Source organism: Orcinus orca, chromosome 1 (assembly GCF_937001465.1).
Source record: "Orcinus orca chromosome 1, mOrcOrc1.1, whole genome shotgun sequence".
In the NCBI taxonomy this organism is placed as follows: domain Eukaryota; kingdom Metazoa; phylum Chordata; class Mammalia; order Artiodactyla; family Delphinidae; genus Orcinus; species Orcinus orca.
Window position 1 is genome coordinate 183,832,937 of NC_064559.1, and position 24,490 is coordinate 183,857,426.

The following is a 24,490-nucleotide window of genomic DNA, read 5'->3' on the forward strand; positions in this document are numbered from 1 at the left end:
CTTGTGGTTGGTGGAGCAAGACATACACTCAAGTAACTATATACTGTATGCCAAGTGATGATAAACGCTAAAAATAAAGTGGGCTAAGGGGATGATCAATTAAAAAAAGAAAAAACCTATATGGCTAATACACACATGCAAAGATTCATTTTCACTACTAATCAGAGAAATACAACTTAAAACTATAATAAAATATTTCATACTCACAAGAATGGCAAAAAATTTTAAAGTCTAACGACATCATGTGCCATTAAGATGTACAGCAACAGAAATGCATATATTGGGAGTATAAACTGGTATAATTCCTCTGGAGAATAATGTGACAGTTAAAGATGTGCACATCCCATGAACCAGAAATTCCAGTTTTAGGTATAAACCCTAGAGAAATTATCTCAAGTCAGTAGAAAATATATACAAGAATATTCTTGGCAGCGCTCTCTGAGTACAAACAGGATACAGTACAAAATGGATAAATAAAAACTGGCACTTTCATACAATGAATACTATAAAACAGTGAAAATGAAGAACACACATACCATGAATGAATCCCACAAACAGAAGCCTGAGCAGAAAAAGAAGTTACAAAAAACAACTTCTTGGTTTCAAGAATCAAGAGCTAGGGACTTCCCTAGTAGTCCGGTGGTTAAGAATCTGCCTTCCAATGCAGAGGACAAGGGTTCAATCCCTGGTCAGGGAACTAGGATCCCACATGCTGTGGGAAACTAAGCCCCCGTGCCGCAGCTACAGAGCCCACACACTCAGGAGCCTGCACACCACAACTAAAGGGAAGCCCACAAGCCGCAATGAAAATCCGACGCAGCCAAAAATAAATAAATAAACATTAAAAAAAAAAAAGCTACAAAAAAGCAACAACACAAAAAGGAGAAAAACCCTAAAAAAAAAAAAAGAAACAAGAACTTCTTGGTATCAGTTGGTATTGAACAATTTACATGAAGTTTTAAAAACACAAAAATAGTGTATTTTGTTTACAAAAGCATACATTTTTAATAGAAGTCTAGAAAAATGCATAAACACCAAGTTAGAAGAGAGGTTGGGGGAGAAGGGAAGAACAATTCTAGAAGACTTAGCTATGGTGGTAAAGCTTTATTTCTTAAATTTATTAAACCGATCTCTTAAATAGTCAATACATGGGCACCAGTTATACAGTATTATTCTTTGTACTTTCTACATGTCTTCAGATTGCATACTTTAAAACCATGAAAAAAATGCTGTACAATGCTGAACCTGTTGTTGTGCTCACTTTAGACTTCATTTCTCAGTCCCTCTCTAGAGGAAAAAAGGATTAATACAATTCTCTATAATAGTGACAGAAAAGTACAAGCATTCCCACGTACCTCATAAGCTTCTTGGCCACACACATTTAAACTTTTGCAAACAACTTCCAAAGATTGAAATAGAACTCATAAAGCAATGCTCTTAAGGTTAAATCAAAGAAACAACTCCACATTGAAGGACAAGCATATGAAAGTGTATGTGGAGGGGAATTCCCTGGCAGTCCACTGGTTAGGACTCTGCGCTTCCACTGCAGGGGGCACGGGTTCCATCCCCGGCTGGGGAACTAAGATTCCGCAAGTTGTGCAGCACAGCCAAAAATAAAATAATTCTTTCTTAAAAAAAAAGAAAGAAAAAAAAAAGTGTATGTTGAATACAGGCAGAGTGATGAAGAGAAAGAATTTTGCAAATGTGACCGACATGGATTAGAATCCTGACTCCACTACTGTGCAGGCTTGAACAAGGTGTGTAATCTTACTACTAAGTTTCTCATATCAAAAAACAGATACAGGGCTTCCCTGGTGGCGCAGTGGTTGAGAGTCCGCCTGCCAATGCAGGGGACACGGGTTCGTGCCCCGGTCCGGGAAGATCCCACATGCCGCGGAGTGGCTGGGCCCGTGAGCCATGGTCGCTGAGCGTGCGCGTCCGGAGCCTGTGCTCCGCAACGGGAGAGGCCAAAACAGTGAGAGGCCCGCGTACCACACACACACAAAAAAAAAACCAGATACAGGGCTTCCCTGGTGGCGCAGGGGTTGAGAGTCCACCTGCCGATGCAGGGGATACGGGTTCGTACCCCGGTCTGGGAAGATCCCACATGCCGCGGAGCGGCTGGGCCCGTGAGCCATGGCCGCTGAGCCTGCACGGCAGGAGCCTGTGCTCCGCAACCGGAGAGGCCACAACAGTGAGAGGCCCGCGTACAGCAAAAAAAAAACAAACAGATACACTGATCTTATAAAATTACCATAGGATTAAACGAATTAATGTATGTAAAGCACATAGCACACTGTATTCTAAAAGGGCAGTTTGAAAAATACGAAGTTGGAAGGGAAAGGATAACAGTGGATAGGCTCAACAAGGAGAATTTTAGTTTCCCAAATTGTTTCAGTAGTGAATCAAGATTTTATACTTATATTAAGGCTTTTTTCCCCACTAACATGCTTACATAACCACCAAACAACAAATTAAATCCTTAAAGATACTTCCATTTCCAGAATCACCTTTTAAAAAACTGAGCTGATACTAAAATATCTGTCCAATGCAAAGCAGAGATCCGGCTAAATCCCTAGCATTTTGTTTATTTCCACATTGGGTCCAATTCAGGTGCTGCTACTCAGGGAGAAAAAAAAAATTACACCAAATGCTATATAACTTGTATCAAGAAATACAGTCAAGGGACTTCCCTGGCAGTCCAGTGCTTAAGACTACGCGCTCTCAATGCCAAGGGCACGGGTTTGATCCCTGATCAAGGAACTAAGATCCCACATGCCGCAAAAAACATAGTCAAGAAAAAGTTGTGAATATTTTCTACAGAAAACTAGATTATTCATGAGTTACTATATGAAAGGCTGAGTTTTGTACACATAATACATCCAAAAAGTGTATCCAGGACTTAAAATTTTGATTTGAACAATGTTTTCCTACACAGTAAAAGGAGTAAAGGCAGGAGGATGAACAATACAGAAGACAAAGCCTGTATCCCTACAGCTCTGCAATGATATTTAATACAGAACAAGGAAACCAAAGATCCTCTCCTCAGAAAGCACCTCCTATTTCTTGTTCACAGCTCTAGGATAAGTTACCAGAATAAGATCAGGTGAGAAGGGAAAGGTTAAGATTCCAGATGGAATAACACATTGTTATAATATTATATATACATATTATATCTGGAACTTAAGTTACAGCTTATGTATACTTTTGACCAGCACATAAAATCTTTTTTTTTTTTTGCGGTACGCGGGCCTCTCATTGCTGTGGGCTCGCCTGCTGTGGAGCACAGGCTCCAGACGCGCAGGCTCAGCGGCCATGGCTCACGGGCCCAGCCGCTCCGCGCCATGTGGGATCTTCCCGGACTGGGGCACTAACCCATGTCCCCCGCATCGGCAGGCGGACTCTCAACCACTGCGCCACCAGGGAAGCCCTCAGCACATAAAATCTTAGTTTCCTAAAAATCCCAGCAATGCTAGGTGACAATTTCAAAATTAAACAGTTAACCTTTGATTTACATTCATGGCTCATGTATGAAAATAGCTCAACACGTTAATGGTCAGGGCAGGTATCAGATTTTATCAGGAAGCTGCTCTTTGGGCTAACCATGTTAAAATTTTTTTCATTAAGCTGCCTTCTCTCAAAGAGAAGATGTTTCAAAAATATTAAAAAATGATAATAAATGATATGAGAAAGCATTTGCAATAGTTAAATGACACTCTACGTATCATTCTTTCAATGAATTTTGGATCCACTGCTTCTAAACCAAGAGTCCAACAATTTGTTGAAGAGATCGTTCACTGTAGTGGGTAAACTCAAATGACATTCAAAACAATTACATTTGAGAATTTCTAGTGCTCAACTAACACTGTTCATTCAACTGTCAAAACAGCACAAGGGGGCTTCCCTGGTGGCGCAGTGGTTGAGAGTCCGCCTGCCGATGCAGGGGACACGGGTTCGTGCCCCGGTCCGAGAAGATCCCACATGCCGCGGAGCGGCTGGGCCCGTGAGCCATGGCCGCTGAGCCTGCGCGTCTGGAGCCTGTGCTCCGCAATGGGAGAGGCCACAACAGTGAGAGGCCCACGTACCGCAAAAAAAAAAAAAAAAAAAAGCTAGGCAGTGGAATTCCCTGGGGGTCCAGTGGTTAGGACTCTGCACTCTCACTGCTGAGGGCCCAGGTTCAATCCTTGGTCAGGGAACTAAAATCCCACAAGCCGTGCTGAGCGGCCAAAAAAAAAAAAGAAAAGCTAGGCAAATATTATTGATTCTGAAATACATCTTCCTGTCATTCTACTTGCAGCAAGGCGAATCAAAAAGCCTCTGCAGTCGGCTGGTAGATTCAAGTCCATTTATTCTTGAAGCGAAATTTAAATAATTTAACTCTGGATCTAATAAGCATGACAGTAACAAAATGGGATGTTCTGTTATGTGAGGACTCTCCTCATTTACTGGTCAATCCACTCCCTGGACCCTTACTCTGAGCAATATAGCAGTTGCTAAGAGTGGAAGTTTAGAGTCAGACCTAGGTTCAAATCTTATCTCTTCCTAAACTGATCTCTTATGCCTCAACTTTATCATTTGTAAAACAAGAAACTCTTCACTTACCCTGTAATATACAGGATTAAATGAGATAATGCATGTAAAGTGCTTAAATAAGCATTTACTTTGAAAAGAATCTCAATCTATAAAAGTTCTTTAATATTTAGTTCTTTAGTTCTTATTTAATATTTATCTAATATTTAACCTTATATCCAGGTTTGCTCAAGATAGTCAGTTTACACTTGCTGTCCCAGTGTATTAATAGCATCCCCTCTCTCAATAGTGTCCTGGTTCAAAAAGATAAATTATATGGTCACAATATTAATTTGATAAAAGTAAATCTAACTTGAGACAAACATCATTAAATCAGAGGAAAGGGAACTATTCCAGCTAAGAACTGGCACTCAAAATCTTTCTATCCAAGCACGTATAAATTAAAGAAATGATGGTAACATTTAGGTGTGTAAATTTTACCTCCCTGTCCTCCCCCAAAAAGGGACTCATAGGGCTTCCCTGGTGGCGCAGTGGTTGAGAGTCCGCCTGCCGATGCAGGGGACACGGGTTCGTGCCCCGGTCCGGGAGGATCCCACTTGCCGCGGAGTGGCTGGGCCCGTGAGCCATGGCCGCTGAGCCTGCGCGTGCGGAGCCTGTGCTCCGCAACGGGAGAGGCCACAACAGTGAGAGGCCCGCGTAACAAAAAAAAAAAAAAGGGACTCATAAGAGTTCAATCATAAATATTGAACTCTAGCTAATGATATGCATGTTGAAACATTTAAATATAAAATGTACTGATTTCTGCAACTTACTTTAAAATGCTTCAAAAAAAATAAGGAAATGGGCAAAGGACTTGAACAAATATTTCTCAAAAGAAGATATACAAATGGTCCACAGCATATGAAAAGAGGACATCACTAATCAATAGGGAAATGCTAACCAAAGCTACCCCACACCCATTAGAACGGTTACTATTTAAAAAAAAAAAAAAAAGGAAGGAAGGAGGGAGGAAGGAAGGAGGGAAGGAGGGAGGGAGGGAGGGAGGGAGGAAATGCTGGTGAGGATGTGGAAGAATTGGCGCTGTAGTTGGGAATGTAAATGGTGTAACCACTGTGGAAAACAGCAGAGAATGGCAGTTCCTCAAAAAACTAAACATAGAATTACCATATGATCCAGCAATTCAACTTCTGGGTATATACTCAAAAGGACTGAAAGCGAGGTCTTGAAGAGATATTTGTACACCTAGGTTCACAGCAGCATTATTCACAATAGCTAAAACATGGAAACAACCCAAGTGTCTGACTGATGGATAAATGGATAAGCAAAATGTGGTATATACCTACATACAATGGAATATTATGAAGGGAAATTCTGACATATTACAACATGGATAAACCTTGAGGACATTATGCTAACTGAAGTGAGCTAGTCACAAAAAGACAAATACTCTTTGAGTCCCCTTATATGAGGTACTTAGAGCAGTCTAAACCTTAGAGACAAAGTAGAATGATGGTTGTCAGAGGCTGGGGATGGAAGGGAGAATGGGGACTGACTATTTAATGGGGTATAGAGTACCGATTTTGCAAGATGAAACATTCTGCAGATGAACAGTGATGATGGCTGCACAACAGTGAATGTACTTAATACCACTGAACTGCACACTTAAAAATTATCATGGTAAATTTTATGTTCTGTATATTAAGCCACAACAAAAAAACCTGGAAAAAAAATACGGTGGAGTGATGAGTATAAAGATATGTGATTAAAAAAAAAAAGATATGTGATAAAGTAAACATAGCAAAATGCTAACAAATGTAGAATCTCAGTGGCGGGCGTATGGGTACTCACTGTACAATTCTTTCAACTTTTCTGCATGCTTGAAATCTTTCGTAATAAAACACTGGACGAAAAAAAAAAATCAAAGAAATTTTCATCCCTACGAAAAACACTTGATGCAGAGCAACTAACCTACCCAGTATAAGAGAAACATGAGCCTAAAGGGATGAGAGAATGTAAAAGCCAACTTACACTAAATCTTCTAAAAGTTCATTTCAGCCACATTCAATGGGATCATCACAACTGTAATAACACTAACACAGTGGGAATATATTTGCCTACCCTAGCCCCAAAGTAACAAATTAAGATTTAGCTCATCCAACATAAATAACCAATATTCTGAAGGCAATATTTGAAGCCCCCATTTAAGCAATAAATCCATCCACTTCTAAAAAATAACTAACCTGGACAGAAATTAAATCCTAAAAGAATATCAATCAGTAAAGATCTGTATACCACGTTATTTTCATTTTAGTAAATGCCTAGCACTTAGCAGACATTTAGTAAGTATTTAATGCCCTCTTTCCCCAAAAAAAGAAAAGCCATACAACATCAAAAACAATCCATGCATGAATCTCAATTCCAGTTCCTGCTCAGTTGTTTTTAAAGTGAAGAACAGAAACTCTAATAGGTTAAAAAAAATTCTAATCCAGAACTAGGAGGTTTAGCAAAATTGTCCCCATGTTTTCCCCTTTGGCCACAGAGGTAGCATTCTCTCTGCACTCTGAACAAACCCATTGTGGGCTAAGAGCTAAAGAGTTATGAAAATGGTGATGCATAAATGATAGCCAAAGCAAAGTCCAAAATTCTTTTGTAAACTCTAAGGGGAGAAAACTGCAACTACTCTGAGGCCCCACCTATCATATGCAGAAGCAATGCTGACAAAAACATGAAAAGACAATCTAGATCCACGCTAAAAGAACTTTCTGAGATGAGGAAAATGTTCCATATCTATGCTCCTCAAAATGGCAGCCACCATTCACATGTTGCTGCTATTGACCACCTGAAATATGGCTAGTGTGAAAACTATACTAAGTATACTAAGTAAGTATACTAAGTATTTAATTTTAATTAACTCAAAGTAAGCTAGCCACATTTGGCTAGTGGCTACCAAAATGAACTGTGCAGATCTAGACCACAGACCACATATTTAAGGTAATTTTTCTCCAACAGAATCTAAAGCTCAGTACACGCTTAATAAACACTGACTAAGGAGGAAATGGAGAGTCAGAAAGGTTTTTGAACAGAACAAAAGCATCAGTTCTGGGCATTTTTCTACACATTGTATTATGTCAACAAATATGGTGCTTCCATCTACTTCTCTTTTCTACCTAGCATTCCACTGTACACACATGCTATAACATAAGCAGTTCCCTAGTGTTGTACATTTAGGTTGTCTTTAATTTTTCACTTAATGTAACACTGTAATGATTATCCTTATCTTTAAGGACCTGTGCAATTATTTCCTTATGGTATATTCCTAAAAGCACAGGTACATTGTGTTGTTCTCTGGAACAGCTACAGCACCTTATATTGCTACCAGGAGTACTTGAGAATGTCCATTTCCCCACACCCTCACCAACAATAACCGTTATATTGGTTTTTTTTATCATGATGGAGATCTGAGGGAAAAAATGGTATTTCATTTTTGATTTAATCTGTATCTCTCGTTTTCACGTGATTTATTCTGTCAAGTTAACGTAATTTTCAAAAAGGTTAGCCAACTGTTCCAGAGCTGTTTATTGAATAATTAAGTCATCCTTCCCTCACAATCTTGAACACCAACTTAATCATGTACTCAGCACTTTCCATATGCTATCAGTTGAGGGCTCTGGGTGTTTCTCACTGTCCTTTCAGATTTAATGCCATATAACTACTTCCCTTTCCCAAGTAGCTAACAAGCAATCCATCTTCCATATATAATAAAATTAATTTGTTGAATCCCTACTATTAACCCTGGCACTGGGCTAACCATCTAGCCATCACAATAACCCTTGTTGGAGGTAGATAAGAGATTTCCAGCTCCATCTGAAATTGAACAGATACACTGAAGGGTTAAGCAACTTGCCCCAAGGTCCCAGTTTAATTAAAAACAACAACAAAAAACTTCTGATAAGAAACGACTTCCATTTCTCATCTCATTCCAAGGTCTCTAGGTACCACAGATCATATAACTCCATGACCATGCCCTATTAAATGAACACTACAGCTGAAAATATTCTGCTAAAAGTGGAACAGAAAATATCCCCTACCAAACCCCAAAGTATAAAATATCAATGCAGCACCTCAGACTGAAATGGGGGTGGGCTATTCAGAGCCTGGCCAGCTTAGCCTCCTTCCCTCATAACGCCTGAGGCACCTCCTCACTCCAGAGTATTTTAAAACCTCCTGTCCCACCTACACTTGGCTAAACTTACCAAAAATTCAAGGAAAACAATCATTACCACAGCCTACCTACAGAGTTACCTCAGTTTTTTTGTTTTTGTTTTTTTTTTTTTGGTAGGAGGGCCTCTCACTGTTGTGGCCTCTCCCGTTGTGGAGAACAGGCTCCAGACGTGCAGGCTCAGCGGCCATGGCTCACGGGCCCAGCCGCTCCGCGGCATGTGGGATCTTCCCGGACCGGGGCACGAACCCATGTCCCCTGCATCGGCAGGCGGACTCTCAACCACTGCGCCACCAGGGAAGCCCGCATTACCTCAGTTTTACAGAACAGCCTTTAGAGAATGAGTTCTGAATACAAATTTTTATAAATTATTATAACTCATATATAATAGATGTATACATTTTAAAGATACAGTTCAGTGAGTTTTGACAAAATATACTATGTAAACACCACCCAACCCAACAATAGAATACTTTTATCGCTCCAGCAAGTACCCTCTTGCCCCTTGCCCCTTGGCAATCTCCTCACCAACCGCCATACAAATTATTTTCAACAGAATCTGAGTAAGCTAGAACTCGATAGTGGGAGCACTTCCAGAGACTGTCACCCAGCCAGCCATCTATTTATTCCCATATTAATTCATCCTTTCTCTCAATATTTACGAAGCCTCTTCTTTTTAACAGAGAATGTCCTAGGTGTGGGGATTCAGCAGTGAATCAAACAAATCCCTGCTTCACTCTCTAAAAAGGTGAAGACACAACAGATGAAAAATAAATAATGTAATATCCCATAGTAATAACACGGGGTTGGGGAGGGGTATTGGTTAATGATCAGAGTACCATTATAGATAAGGTCATCAAGAAAAGCCTCTCTCAGAACACTTTCCAATGTGATACATGCAAAGGGACATCAAAACTGTCAGAGTGAGACTTCCCTGGAGGTCCAGTGCTTAGGACTCCGTGCTTCCACTGCAGGGGGTGCGGGGTTTGATCCCTGGTCTCCCTGGTCAGGAAACTAAGATCCCACATCCCGCAAGCTGTGCGGCCAAAAAAAAGGCTTTGTAAAGGATAACTTTATAACACCTGAAACAAGAATTTTTTTTACATTAAAAAATTTACCCAATTCTTTTTCTTTATTGGGCAACCCCACTCTGGCGCCTGACCAACTTCCTCAATCTCCTTCATTTTTAAAGTTTTTTCTGATAGCCCATAATCTGGTAGCCAAAGGTTTTAGTCAAGACTCTAGGACACATACGACACATCCTTTAGATACAATGGGATCATTTTCCGGGAAGCCCTGATACAATGGAGAGTCCTGGAGTGAAGAAATCTCTACAGTAACTTCAGAAAGCAGTCTCACCTCTATGACTCCTCTATCAATCCTTTCTGTAGGGACTTCCCCGGTGGTCCAGTGGCTAAGACTCAGACTCCATGCTCCCAATGCAGGGGGTCCGGGTTCAATCCCTAGTCAGGGAACTAGATCCCACATACCTCTACTAAGAGTTCGCAAGCCGCAATGAAGATCCTGCACGCCGCAACTAAGACCCAGCGCAGCCAAATACTTTTTTTTTTAAATCCTTTATGTATCCTGACCTTTTAATTAAAATAGACAAAAATAAAATTGAGTTATGAACCTCTCCAAAACACACACAGGATTTCTGAAAGCAAAGCTATGGACTTCACAAATGCATACATTAAACACACACAACACACACACTTTTGCCTCAGGACAGGCGCCAAAAGTCTTCTAATTAGACATTCAGCAACTTCTCTTTGCTTGGCCTTCTATCTTCTGAAACAAGCCAAGCTGTGCAGTTACTGCATTCCAGATGCTGAAAAGCAAATCAGGCAGAACAAAAATGAGGACACTGCACACGTGCCAGCTAAAAAGGCATGGTCAGGGGTCAGATCAATGCCTTTTGCTTTCTAAAAGCCCTTGGGTTTCTTCAGTTTGGAAACAAAATAATTCAATGTTTTGGGGCCCCCCCCCCTCACTGCACTGCTCCATCTCCCTCTTCTGAAGTTATCTAAAATTTCCTTTTTTTTTTAAAGAAGAAACAAATAAAGCACCAAAGCAGAAAAAATATTTTTTAGTGGCGATATAAGGACATGCCCAACTATAAAAGACTGCTGCTGCAAGCAGAAACACAGGTCCATGGCTGCCAGATCTGATTTTTCAAAGCAGCCTGAATCCACATTTTTACATGAAATCTCCCTGTTTTTCAATGTTGACAACTAATTCAAATTTACAACACTGTGTGAGCCAAACAAAACACATCTGTCGACTGGATTTAGTCCATGAGCCTTCAGTCTTCAACATCTGCCATAAAAAGAAAAATACATGGTTCTTTCAGTGGTAGAGCTCTAACTGTGTGGAAAAAAGCGCACCCTATGCTTCCAGTAACACACTATCATCTGAAAAACACTACAAAATATATAAACATACATATGAAACCCCTAACTGTTAGAAGGAAAGCAAGAAGAAAACAATCTCACTCTTCACACACTAAGGTGCTCCATTTCTACCACTAAAATAGGAACTATAAACAAAACCCAATGGGAGAAAACAGTAGGAATGAATATGGATTTTCGTGAAACTGAGCTCACTAATGTTCAGCTTCCTCAGTATGTGCATCGGCCCATAACTCCTAGAGAAAAAGAAACTAAAAGGTGACTTTTCTATGGCACAGCATTTAACTCTGATTTAAAACAAACAAAAAACGAGTTCCCTAAAGAAAGGCAACCTTGGGCTTCCTTGGTGGCGCAGAGGTTGAGAATCCACCTGCCAATGCAGGGGACACGGGTTCGAGCCCTGGTCCGGGAAGATCCCACATGCCGTGGAGCAACTAAGCCTGTGTGCCACAACTAATGAGCCTGTGCTCTAGAGCCCATGAGCCACAACTACCAAGCCCGCTTGCCACAACTACTGAAGCCCTTGCGCCTAGAGCCCACGCTCCACAACAGAAGGCACTGCAATGAGAAACCCACGCGCTGCAACACAAAGTAGCCCCCACTCGCCACAACTAGAGAAAGCCTGCACGCAGCAATGAAGACCCAATGCAGCCAAAACTAAATAAATACAATAAATTTTATTTTTTAAAAAAAAGGCAATCTTTTAGAAAGGGTACCCATGACTCTTAACTCTCCTGGTAAGCCATGGGCAATTACTTTTTTATGGGTTATAAACCTGCACAAAGAGCCCACGTGCAGCAACTAAGACCTGGTGCAGACAAAAAAAAAAAAACAACAAAAAAAAACCTGAACTACAAACTCTATAGAGCACTGGTTCTTAAATTTTGAGACTCTAATGAATGATGGAAGGTAATGACTCCTTGAGAAAATGCACTTCCCTCACAAAACGTTTAGAGTTCATGAGCTCCCTGTAGTCCATGGACCGTACTAAGAACGTCTTGCTCTAGAGAATACTGAAACTACCTAATCTCAAAACCCTCTGCTTCTTCCCACCAACGCATCTCCACTCCATCTCTCTACTTCAGGCAACTATCATCTCCAGGCTATAACAGTACAACAGCCTCTTAACTGGTAGCCCCACAATCCATTTTCTACACCCCTGGCAAAAACGATTTTAAAATGTATATCTGGGGACTTCCCCGGTGGCGTAGTCGCAGTGGTTAAGAACCCACCTGCCAACGCAGGGGACACGGGTTCGAGCCCTGGTCTGAGAAGATCCCACGTGCCGCGGATCAACTAAGCCCGTGTGCCACAACTACTGAGCCTGCGCTCTAGAGCCCGCAAGCCACAACTACTGAAGCCCGCATGCCTAGAGCCAGTGCTCCACAACAAGAGAAGCCACTGCAATGAGAAGCCCGCGCACCACAACGAAGAGTAGCCCCCGCTCGCCGCAACTAGAGAAAGCCTGCACGCAATAAAGACCCAAAGCAGCTAAAAATAAAAAATTAATTAATTAAAAAAAACCTGTACTAATTATGCTATTAAACTAATATGCTAAAGAACTACTACTACTACTGCTGCTATGACTACTATTAACACCACCACCGCTACAATTGGACTGTACCTAATCTGCAGGCTAAAAACACCAGTCTCCAAAACCGGACATCTTTCACTAGTGCTAAGAGATGTAAAAAGCAGAGATGGAATTGTATCGAACGTAAAGGCTTTTAGTTAAACAGTTCCTAACAGAAACTTCAATCCACTCTTCTACAAAATACAATCAAGCTTAAATAGCTGCAGAAAAAAACTGCTTTTGATATTGCTAAAGCATGTATACTAATTCACAAAACTAATTTCCCAGTAGAGAACAAACTAAGCCCAGTTTGTTCCACAAGTTCTTCATGGCAGCAGCCAGCTTTGGCTCTTTAACAGGCTTGATACACACATCGGTCTGTCTAGATAACAGGAAAAACTACAACAAACCGTATTGCCACAAACAAGAAAAGGGAGGGCCATCCGAAAGGGAAAGAAAAAGATGGTGTGATACGTGCCTTTCCAGTCTGGGCCTACAACCTATAAATTCTAAAAGTGACGATAATGATACTAGTGCTTAATACCTACCTGGTAGGTAATGAGCTAAGCGGTTTTCAATTTACCTCATTTAACCATCACAGTTACGCTATAAAATAACCAGTGTTGCCGCTATTTTGCAGATAAGGAAACTAAAGGACCTGGAAGTAAAGCTCCTCGACCTGAAACCAAAAGCTAGCAGAGCCAAAACTTGAACCCAGGCAGCTGGCTCCAGGATCCTTCCGTTACGCTGCCACCAGAAGCTTCATCGGCTCTCTCCCGCCAGGCCCTACCACGCTCTCAGAGGCTTTTCCTTCAATCCAATGAACAACCTCCTCGTAAATACTCAACTACCACTGATGGCTCCAACTGCTGGGCACCAGCGCTACTCGCCAGTTTCTGCCGCCATACTCCATCCCTATGACTTAGAAAGGCAAAGAGGATAACTGATAAAAGTTGCTTGGGTGCTAAGGGAGATTAAGGAAATTACCTTATTCAGGCAGAACATACGCCAATTACCACTGGAACACAAGTCGGCCTCACCTCCAGCGCAAGAGAAATGAAAGTGGGCGCACCAATGTTCCCGTGGGTGATAAATTTGGACTATGCCTCCTCTGGCCACAAGGCAGAAAAGAACGGAAGAGGCACCAACATTTACTGAGTGTCAGCCACATGCGCCCTAGAAGACAGATCCAGGCCAATGGCGATTAGGCTGGGGGGAAGGGCACTCAAGAGTTCCGGGAAAAAGAGAAATCCAAATAATAGGATTCAGGATTCACCCGACTAAGGGGGGGAGGGAAGATAGAGGAGGTGGAGGCCCCTCCCTGGCAGCTTGCAAGCAAGAAAAAGCATAGGGGGTGCTCCGGAGGAAACGCGGCCCTGAGAGTCGGGAGCTAGGCCGGAGCGAGGGGAAGCCCTGAAGGGCGGGGAGGGGGAGGAGCCGGAGCGAGCAGGGCCCGCTCAGAAGAAGCCGAGGAGCAGGCGAGGGGGAGCAGCTCCGCGCCAGGCCTGCCGGGCACCGTGAGCCAGCGGCCGCGGAGAAAAGATAAAAGACGAAACGACTGGAGCAGACTGAGCTGCCCTAATTCCCATCAAGGGCCCTCACTCACCTGGGCCCACCTCAGCGACGGCAGCAGCAACCTCGCAACGGCACAACCGGCCCGAACCTACCCCCCGCCCGACAGCGCGCCCCGCGTCCCAGCTCTCCGACGACGTCTGCTGCGGCGTCGCCCCGCGGCCTCCTGGGAAATGTAGTCCTAGGTCCCGCCTTCCTGGCAAGCTTGACGGTCTATAGAACTACGTTTCCCACAAGGCAAGGCGAGTGCCGGGCCCGCCGCTTTGCGTCACGCGCCATGTTGTCGGCAGTCACGTGGGCTGCTCCGTTCCATCCCCTCCCCCCGCCTGGGTGGCCTGGGGAAGAAGGAGGGAGGTGGACGGAAGGGGCGGGGCCGTTGCTGACGCCAAGGCCCCCACCATTTTGGAAGCAGCCTGGAGCAAGGGCCTGAGCCCCACCCACTCGCGGCCTCCCTTCGTAGTCGGAAAGTCTCTGAGCTGGGAATCTGCTAGCCTGGCTTTCGGGTTCTGCCCTGCCACTTCTCGCTTCGTGACCTTGAGCAAATCTCCCCTCTCTGAGCCTCAGCTTCCTCCCCTATGAAATGAGACTCTTAATTTCTACCCCACAGAGTTGTTGCGGGACTCCGACAAAGTATGGCATACAAAAGCAGCTACTACCCTGAAAGCGCGACTCAAAATGAATTTGTTTTTATTGTGACAGTGTGCTCCTATAGAGACCCAGAAGCCCGGGTGTGCAAAGCTCTCCACTCTCATCTCCCGCCACCGCTGCCCCCCACTTCCAACGACAATGGGAGCACATAAAGAGGTTTTAAAGAGTGTGGTCTTGTAAAGCTTATTAAAGTGGATGCCCTCACCTATAGAATGAGAAATTTCCCGGAAGGTATAGCCTTGGAATCTGCATTATAAACAGACTTCTCCAGCGATTCTTAATGCACATAGAAGTTTGACAACCACGGCATTTATCAAGTTTTTTGCACAGGCTGGTTTGCGCTAGAATTCCTACCCTACTGAACGCCAACCTTTAAGACTGAGCTCCACTGTCACCTCTTCTGTGAAGCCTTCCAAGTTTACGAGCTCCTCCTCATCTCTGTCCTCCCACAGTACCTTTCCATCTTATAATTATCAAGAACTGTGTTTGTCTTCTCCACCAGACTGTGAGCTCTTTAGAACAAAGATCAGTTTTGATGGATTTCTGCATCTCCAGGGCAATGTAAACAAAGTAAAAGTGAAAAAAATATTGAATATTCTTCCTGCGAGAAAAACTCACTAGGCTCAACTCAAATGTCACATGGTGCCACATCAGCTCTCACCCTTACTGGCCTCAGCAGCATTCCTTCCACACTGTTTTCTTTCTTTGAGCATTTCCTGTAGGCTGCATGCTGTGTAGTGCTTCTTGAAAGGTTCTGTTTCAATTTCATTTTCAATTCACAGATTTTCTGAGTGTCTACTATAGGCTATGCCTAGTGCAAGGTACTAGGAACACGGTGGTAAACTAGGTAGATACAAAAATACATAGTCATTACTCTTTATTTCCAAAACACCTCTGTGTTCGATCTCTTACCTTTCTCCTACCTCTGCCCCTTCCCTAGCCCATAAACTTACCCCATAGTTCCAGCCTCCTCTCTCTCTTCTCATTCAACCTCTCTCCCTGAGTGACCTCTCTCCTTAAGTGATTGGCACACTCAGGTAGCTTTTACAGCTCTTCTGTGAATTTTACTCCCTTATCTATGTCTTAGCATCAACTCAGTTCCAGATGTTTGTCACCATACCCTGATTTCCCACTGGTATCTCAAACCGAACCTGCGGAAAACTGAACTCTTTTCTCCAATAAGTATTACCTAGTTAATTGTTCATACGTCTGTATTCTCCACTAAGGTTGGAGTGCCTCTCAAGGAAAAGAACACCTTATCACTCCATTCATTTATTGAGCACCTACTATGGTCCAGGCCCTGTGTTAGAAGCTCAGGAGGAAAATAGTAAACAAAATAAATGTGGTCCCTGTCTTCCACAGAGCTTAATTCTAACTGGAGAGACAACATTAAGGAGTCTATCACATGCATAATTAATTACTACTGTGATAAGGGCAACACAGGAGATTATATGAGACATATATATATAAAACAACACAGAATAAGGGTTGGCAAACTGTGGTCTACGGGCCAATTCTAGCCCGCCTCCAGTTTTTTTATGGCCAGAAGCTAAGAATTGTTTTTTCTTTTTTCTATTTTTTTTTTCTTTTTTTTTGCTGTACGCAGGCCTCTCACTGCTGTGGCCTCTCCCGTTGCAGAGCACAGGCCCCGGACGTGCAGGCTCAGCGGCCATGGCTCACGGGCCCAGCCACTCTGTGGCATGTGGGATCTTCCCGGACCGGGGCAAGAACCCGTGTCCCCTGCATCAGCAGGCGGACTTTCAACCACTGCGCCACCAGGAAAGCCCTGTTTTTTCATTTTTAAATGGTTGACAAAAATCAAAAGAATACTAATATTTCATGACACATGAGAAGTATATATGAAATTCAAAATTCGGCATCCATAAATTTGTTTATATATTTTTGATGGCTGCTATGACCCTGAGTTGAATAGTCGCGATGCTCTATGACCTGCAAAACCTGAAGTATTTATTATGTGCCCCTTATAGAAAACGTTTGCTGATTCTTGACAGAGAATCCTGAGGTCCTGACCTAGACTTCAAGGTCAGAGGAGGCTTCCCTGAGGAACTGACTGATAAACTTACAGTTAACTAGGTTGAGAATTGGGGAAGAGCATTCATTCCAGACAGAAGAAACAACACACGGGAAAGCCCTGTGGCCTGAAGGAATTTGGCACATCCTAAATATTGTTAGGCCTACTATTGACTCTGGAGTGTAACAGGAACTAAAGCACAGTGAGCTTAGTGAGGTCAGATCCTGCTGGGTTGGGTAGCCCAGGTTGAGGATATTGGATTTTACTCTCAGAGCAATGGGAAGCCATTGAAAGGTGTTTAAGCAGGGGAGGGATTCAGATTTCCTTTTTTAAAGGATTAAATAGGGGGACTTCCCTGGCGATCCAGTGGTTAGGACTCCGTGCTTCCACTGCAGGGGGCACGGGTTCAATCCCTGGTCAGGGAACCACAATACTGCATGCTGCACAGCATGGCCAAAAAAAAAAAAAAAAAAGGATTAAATAAATTTCCTAAACAATTAAATGAAATTCCTTTTTTAAAGGATTATTCAGTGTGAGAATGGATTAGGGCAAACTAGAATGAAAGTGGGAGACCAATTTAGGAGGTATATCACAATAGTTCAAATGAGAAGACACAGTGGTTTGATCTAGTGTGTTTTCAGTGGGGAATGAAAAAAAGTAAGCAGTTTCAAAAGATACTTAGGGGGACTTCCCTGGTGGCGCAGTGGTTAAGAATCCACCTGCCAATGCAGGGGACATGGATTCGAGCCCTGGTCCGGGAGGATCCCACACGCCACAGAGCAACTATGCCCGTGCACCACAACTACTGAGCCTGTGCTCTAGAGGCCGCGAGCCACAACTACTGCAGCCCCTGCACCACAACAAGAGAAGCCACCGCAATGAGAAGCCCACACACTGCAACAAAGAGTAGCCCCCGCTTGCCCCAACTAGAGAAAGCCCGCACGCAGCAACAAAGACCCAAAAAACACAGCCAAAAAAATATTTTTTTAAAAAAAAAGAAAGAAAGATACTTAGGAGATCAAATCTACTGGTCTTGGTGATTGGATGAAAGAGGGAGAGAAGGAGTCAAGGTTGACCCCTAGGTTTCTGGCATGAGCAGCTGTGTGGATGGATGTGCTATTACTGCCTCCCTACCCCACTCTTCTTGTACAAGTCTCCCCACACTCATCACGATGTATTGAAATCATCCGTTACATGCCTGTGTCTCCCACAGACAGCCATCTCCTGGAAGGCAACAATGAGCTTGTTCTTTGTCTTCCTAGGGCCTGGCAGTGAGCTAGGCATAGAGTTGGCAGCAGTAAATGTGTATGAACTTTTCTTCAGTTCTTACTTCTGTTTCTTACAAGAGCTCTCTATCCTTCTGACTGCTCAGGTTCAAAATCTCAGAGGAATCCTGGCTTCCTCTTTCTACCTCATCTACCATATGGCATCAGTCACAAGGTCCCATGTATTCTGTCCCCAGAACATCTGGTGAATCTCCTAGTACCCTGTTTCAGGCCTTCACATGTCTTAACACGGGCAAAGTGATTAGAACAGGGCCTGGGCCAGAGTCAAGGGTATGTAAGTGTTGGCAATGATTAAGGACTCTTCCTCAGTCTCCCTGCCTCCTGCTTCTTTCCATTCAGGCCATCTTTCAGAAGGTAGTCCGAGTGCTATCTCTCAAGTACAACTCTGATCTGAAGCCCTGGCTCCAGTGCTCTCAAGACCAAATCCTAAATCCTAAGTGTGGCCGACAAGGTCCCATGTGGCCTAACCTCTGATTATCTTCCCAGCTTCACCTTCACCTTCAAAGGCATTCCATTGCCACTGGGATGAAGGGCAAGCTCAAGGCCTTCCAGCATCTAGACTCAATGTCCTCACCAGCCTCAGCTCTTTCATACACAACGCTCCAGTTGTGTGTACTTGTCTTGACCATACTCTGGGTTTCCTGCCTCCTCATGCCAGCTCATGCCCTTCCTCCCCAATGGCCCCATCTATCAAAGGCTTATCTTGTCAGTTCAGGGTCCCCCTCCATCAGGAGTACCCCAACATCTACTCTGTATTTGTCAGATCCTACCTTATATTGTGGTTTCTGCACATCTCATGCCTCCACCACCTGGGAGCAGATGGATCGGCCATCTGTTGCTGTGCCTACTCAGCATCTTTCCAATCCTCCTCCTCTGGTAACAACACTCTGATAATCCTTTGAGATGACTTCATTCCCCCACTCTGGCTGATGAGCACATTTCATTCCTTTGGCCACAGTCATTGGTAGGTGGCTCAAACCAGGCTACAAGAGAGAGTGAACATCAGCCTGAGACCTATGCTGGAACACTGAGAAAAGAGCCCTCTCTTTCTTCTAGGGTTGCTAAACTAGAAGACTAGCAACCTGGACTTTTTTTTTTTTTTTGGCTGTGTTGGGTCTTCATTGCTGCACGCAGGCTTTCTCTAGTTGCAGAGAACGGGGGCTAGTCTTCGTTGCGGTGCGCAGTCTTCTCGTTGCTGTGGCTTCTCTTGTTGTTGAGCATGGGCTCTAGGCGCACGGGCTTCAGTAGTTGTGGCACGTGGGCTCAGTAGTTGTGGCTCGCGGGCTCTAGAGCGCAGGCTCAGTAGTTGTGGCACATGGGCTTAGTTGCTCCACAGCATGTGGGATCTTCCTGGACCAGGGATCGAACCTGTGTCCCCTGCACTGGCAGGCGGATTCTTAACCACTGCACCACCAGGGAAGTCCCCAACCTGGACTTGTTAATGGTCATCTTTGCCATTATTTTGAGAGAAACTTCTTGAGAATAAAGCCAACAGAGTTGGAAAGCAGAGCCATGAGTTGAGAAAGACAAATTCTCAGCTATACCAATTTGAGTCCTTGGATTCGTCCATGCCTGAAATTAGTAGCACCTTGACTTTTCCATGCATGAGCCAATAAATGTGTTCATTTGAAATGAGTATCTGTCACTTCTGTGCTGGAGTCATGAGTAGCAGACTGAAGCTGCTGGGGCTATCTGTTGTGTACAAGAGACTTTCAGAGAAGGAAGTTGGGAGGGGAAATCAGAAGAGACTGGGACTAGCACCAGTGTGTGACCCTCTAAGCTTGAAGGTCCACCTGTGGAAAAGAGGAGCAGTTACCTTTGCTGTTGCTCAGACCAACCAAAGTGCCTTCACCTCCATCTCTGCTTTGCAGGACAACCAAACCAAACATTCTGGTCAAGGTAACAGTTGCTTGTTTTGCTGATGATCATTGGGAAGAGGAGGCTTTTAATGGCTGAACTTAAGCAGGAGGTGGTTACTCCTTAGCCAGTTGCCTAGCATCTACCATCAGAGAATACTCTAGTCCAGTGGTTCCTAAACTTGTCTGCACATTGGAGTCATCTTGGGATATTTTAAAAATTCTGACACCCAGACCACATCCCAGACCAAGTAAATCACAATCTCTGGGGGTGGGACACAGACATGGCTATTTTTTTTTTTTTTTTTGCCATGCGGGTTCTTAGTTCCCCGACCGGGGATCGAACCCATGCCGCCTGCAGTCCTGCAGTGGAAGCGCGGAGTCCTAACCACCGAAACGCCAGCGAATTCCCGCTATTTTTGAAGTTTCCAACATCAGACACGTTTGGGAACCACTGTCAAAGGTCCCATCTTCCTGTTCCCAAGGCTTACTCTTCTATAAAGCAGAGATTCTCCACCAAGCTGACATTAGATCACCTGGGGACTTTTTTTTTTAATATTTATTTATTTATTTATTTATTATTTTTGGCTGCACCGGGTCTTAGTTGTGGCATGCAGAATCTTTAGTTGCGGCATGCAGACTTCTTAGTTGTGGCATGCGAACTCTTAGCTGTGGCATGCGTGTGGGATCTAGTTCCCTGACCAGGGATTGAACCCGGGCCCCTTGTATTGGGAGCACAGAGTCTTACCTACTGGACCACCAGGGAAGTCCCCGGGATTTTTTTTTTAATATCCATGTCTGGGCCTCACCTTCAGAAATTCTGATTCAGTTGGTTTGGGATGAGACCCCAATACTGGCTGCTATAGACTGAATGTTTGTGCCCATCCCAAATTCATGTTGAAACCTAACCCCCAAAGTGCTGGTATCTAGCAGTGGAATCTCTGGGAGTGATTAAGTCATAAAGGTGGAGCCCTCATGAATGGGATTAGTGCCCTTATAAAAGAGACCCCAGGGGAATTCCCTGGTGGTCCAGTGGTTAGGAGTCCACACTTCCATGGCAGGGGACACGGGTTCGATCCCTGGTTGGGGAACTAAGATCCCTCAAGCTGTGCAGTGCAGCCAAAAAATAAAAAAATAAAGAACCACTGTAGTTATAAAGAAAAGAGAGAGAGAGAGAGAGAGAGAGACCCCAGAGAATTCCTACCCCCACCCGCACTCCCATACCCTTTCTCATTCGCTTGCTCTTCCCCTAAGGCAAAAGAAAGTTTTGTGGGAAGGATGAGGCCGAGAGAAGCTTCAACAAGCAAATAAATAGGGAGGGTGGGAGGGAGGGAGATGCAAGAGGGAAGAGATATGGGAACATATGTATATGTATAGCTGATTCACTTTGTTATAAAGCAGAAGCTAACACACCATTGTAAAGCAATTATACTCCAATAAAGATGTTAAAAAAAAAAACAAGCAAATAAGACTCTGGTTCCCCTCCCTTTTCAGATCCTCCTCCTCCTGCCTTCCACGTGGTGAACACATGGCCAGGGCACCATCAGATTTCTAGAGGCAAGTCTGGAGATCTACCTCTCTGATCCCACTCTCAGGGTTGGCCCAAGGATTGGGTAGGTTTGTCTGTCCTGCCCAGACTGTCCCTTAGGTGGGTCTTGCCAAAGCCTAGACATGGGAGGGGAAAGTTTTTGAGTTTAGGTCCAAATATAAGCAATTAGCAATAAAACTGATTTGGCTCTCCACCCTACGGCCTTGACTGGCTGGTCTGAACTCAGGGTTTGGGGCGGGGTGGTGTATGTAAGTATCACTCTCACACCCCAGCACTAGCATTTGTACCAGCTTCCATTCATTGGTTTTCTCACTGAACTGGACTGCACTGTGTCCTGTGTCCTCTGTATATTCCCCAAGCACAGAGACTGCCACAGAAGTTCTCAATATATATAAATTGACTCAGGTCTTGGGAATTCCCTGGCAGTCCAGCGGTTAAGACTCCGCGTTTCCACTGCAGGGGGGCACGGGTTCCATCCCTGGTCAGGGAACTAAGATCCCGAAGGGTGCACGGCAGGGCCAAAAAGTAAAAAAAAAAAAAAATTGAGTCAGGTCTTCTCTGAATTCCTACCCCATTTAGGAGCTAGGAAGGGATACAAAATATACAAATGGGACGTAGTATGATCCCTGCTCTAGGGGTCTCCAGTGACCAACAGCCTCAGGGGGGCAGGGAAGACTTCCCAAAGAGGAGGCATTCAGCTGATTCCTGAAAGATGGAGGGGTGTCACAGGAAAAGTGGGAAGGTGCGGAGGTATGAAAGGTTCATCTAAGGGAATATCGTGCTCCCTCAAGGGCACCTGGAAGGGCTGTTCTCGATGATAGCCCCATCCCCATCCCCCCATCCCCACGAACAGCTTCACTACGGTTCTCCTCAATCCACTCATGTGGGCTGATCAAGAGACTGAGACAGACACTTAGAGAAGGAACCAGTACCAGACACAGAAGGAAAAGAGACTCCTAGAATAGGGCCTGTGGGCCAGCAGCATGTGGCACCAGCCACCAGTTGCTGCTTTTTTTTTTTTACTGTATAATCTATTTTTTATTATACATAATTTCTAGTTCAACAATCATTCTATCAAACATCTAAAATGCATCCTTTGGTTTATGCATTTTACAATCCACTTAGAGAAAAAAAAAAGGAAACATCTTTTTCAGTTGACTCATCTGTAAAATTGGAGAGGCGTTGCTGCCCTTTTCCCACCTTGGCTCTGAGCAACTTCCTTTTGCAGTTGGGGCATCCCCTTTGGGGATGGCAGTAAATATAACATCACTGACCCCTCCTGGCTTCTGATTTGATAGAGCCGGGTACCGGTAAAGCCAGTTATTCCCAGGGAAGTCGGCATCAGGCCTCAGAGGATCACCACAGGCCCGGCTCCTGACTGGGATTCAGGCCTTAGAAGCTTCCTCCCCAGCCCCCTCTTGCATCAGAAGCAGAAGCCTAAACCTCAGTGATCTATCTCCCCCAAGCTACTTCAGAAGAGGGGACTTATTCCTCCCTGGTACATTTTATTTATAAGACCTGCTTTCTTGAAACAGCTGCTGTTTTATCTTTTGTCTAACTCAGTGGTTCTCAGCTGGCGTGGATTTTGTCCCCACGGTGAACATTTGGCAATGACTGGACACAATTTTGGTTGTCACAACCTGGGGGCGGGGCTGGGGGTGGGGCATGGTTCTACTGACATATGGTGAGTAGAGGCCAGGGATGCTGCTAAACATCCTACAATGCACAGGACAGCCCCTGACAACAAAGAATTATCCTGCCCAAAATATCAATAGTGCTGAGGCTGAGAAACTCTTCATCTTGCTAGGGAGAAAAAAGTTTAGTAACGCTAGCTTTAAAATATCCCCGTGGTCTGGTCAGCAATAACTAACACAAGACTGTCGTCTTGCAATTCATCCATAGATTCGTGCTTGCTCTCCTTTCCCTGGGTCCTGTATGGGGAGGGGTGGAGGTTGTGGTATGGGGGATGCTGCAGAAGTAGATGAGGGTCAGGTGGGGATGAGAGATGGGGGTCACACAGGGCAAAGAACACAGGCTTTAGAGTCAGATCTCAGTTCATATTCCAGCCTTGACTACTACTTTTTTTTTTTTTTTTAGTATTTACTTATTTGGCTGTGCCGGGTCTTAGTTGCAGCATGTGGGATCTTCATTGCCGCGTGCGGGATCTTTAGTTGCAGCATGTGGGAACTTTAGTTGCGGCACGTGGGATCTAGTTCCCTGACCAACAATCAAACCCCAGGCCCCCTGCATTGGGAGCACGGAGCCTTAGCTGCTGGACCACCAGGGAAGTCGCTTGACTACTTCTTTTTTTTTTTTTTTTTTAATTTTTTTTTGACTACTTCTTTAGCTGTGTGCCTTTAGGCAAGTGACTTTCCCTCTCTGGGCCTCGGGTTTTCTCCTCTGTAAAACAGGACAACTCCTACCTTACAAGGTCCAGGCACTCAGCTATTGTTATGACTTCATCCTGAGGTAGTCACAAGCCATCAGAGGAAGGCTGTGAGCCAGGGGGAGGCATATCAGCTCTGAGTGGTCGCTGGGGCAGCCTGGAGGTGAAATTACTTACCCTCACAGTGTCTGCATTTAGTTCCCTCCAGGCAGGTCCAGAAGTCTCAAGTCTAGCTGTAATCTCTCCTCGCATGGCCTATACTCTCCCTTTTGTTTAGTTCAGTGCCTCAGCGGGTTGTTGCCACCACAGTAGTCTGACTATGCAGCAGAGAAATACACTGAGGTTGTAATTTGCATTTTGGTCTCCTTGCTGTGGGTGAGCTTCCTCCTTTTTGCCTGGGGGTGGGGACTGAGGCTGTCAAAGGTTGC

The 24,490-nt window shown here is 44.3% G+C and overlaps 1 protein-coding gene across 5 annotated transcripts in view; it reads right to left on the bottom strand.

Moving 5' to 3' along the window:
- Window positions 1–14,465, bottom strand: part of THRAP3 (thyroid hormone receptor associated protein 3) — a 70,660-nt gene extending 56,195 nt beyond the window's left edge. Inside the window, exon 1 of one of the 5 annotated variants that reach the window (XM_033422134.2) lies at window positions 14,340–14,465. The gene's annotated coding sequence lies outside the window, so the exon portion shown is untranslated. Of the gene's footprint in view, window positions 1–10,239; window positions 10,261–13,720; window positions 14,038–14,339 lie in introns of those variants that run through there. The other 4 variants (XM_004266456.4, XM_049697764.1, XM_049697761.1 and 1 more) reach the window with 4 other exon arrangements.
- Between the last annotated feature and the right edge of the window lie 10,025 nt (window positions 14,466–24,490).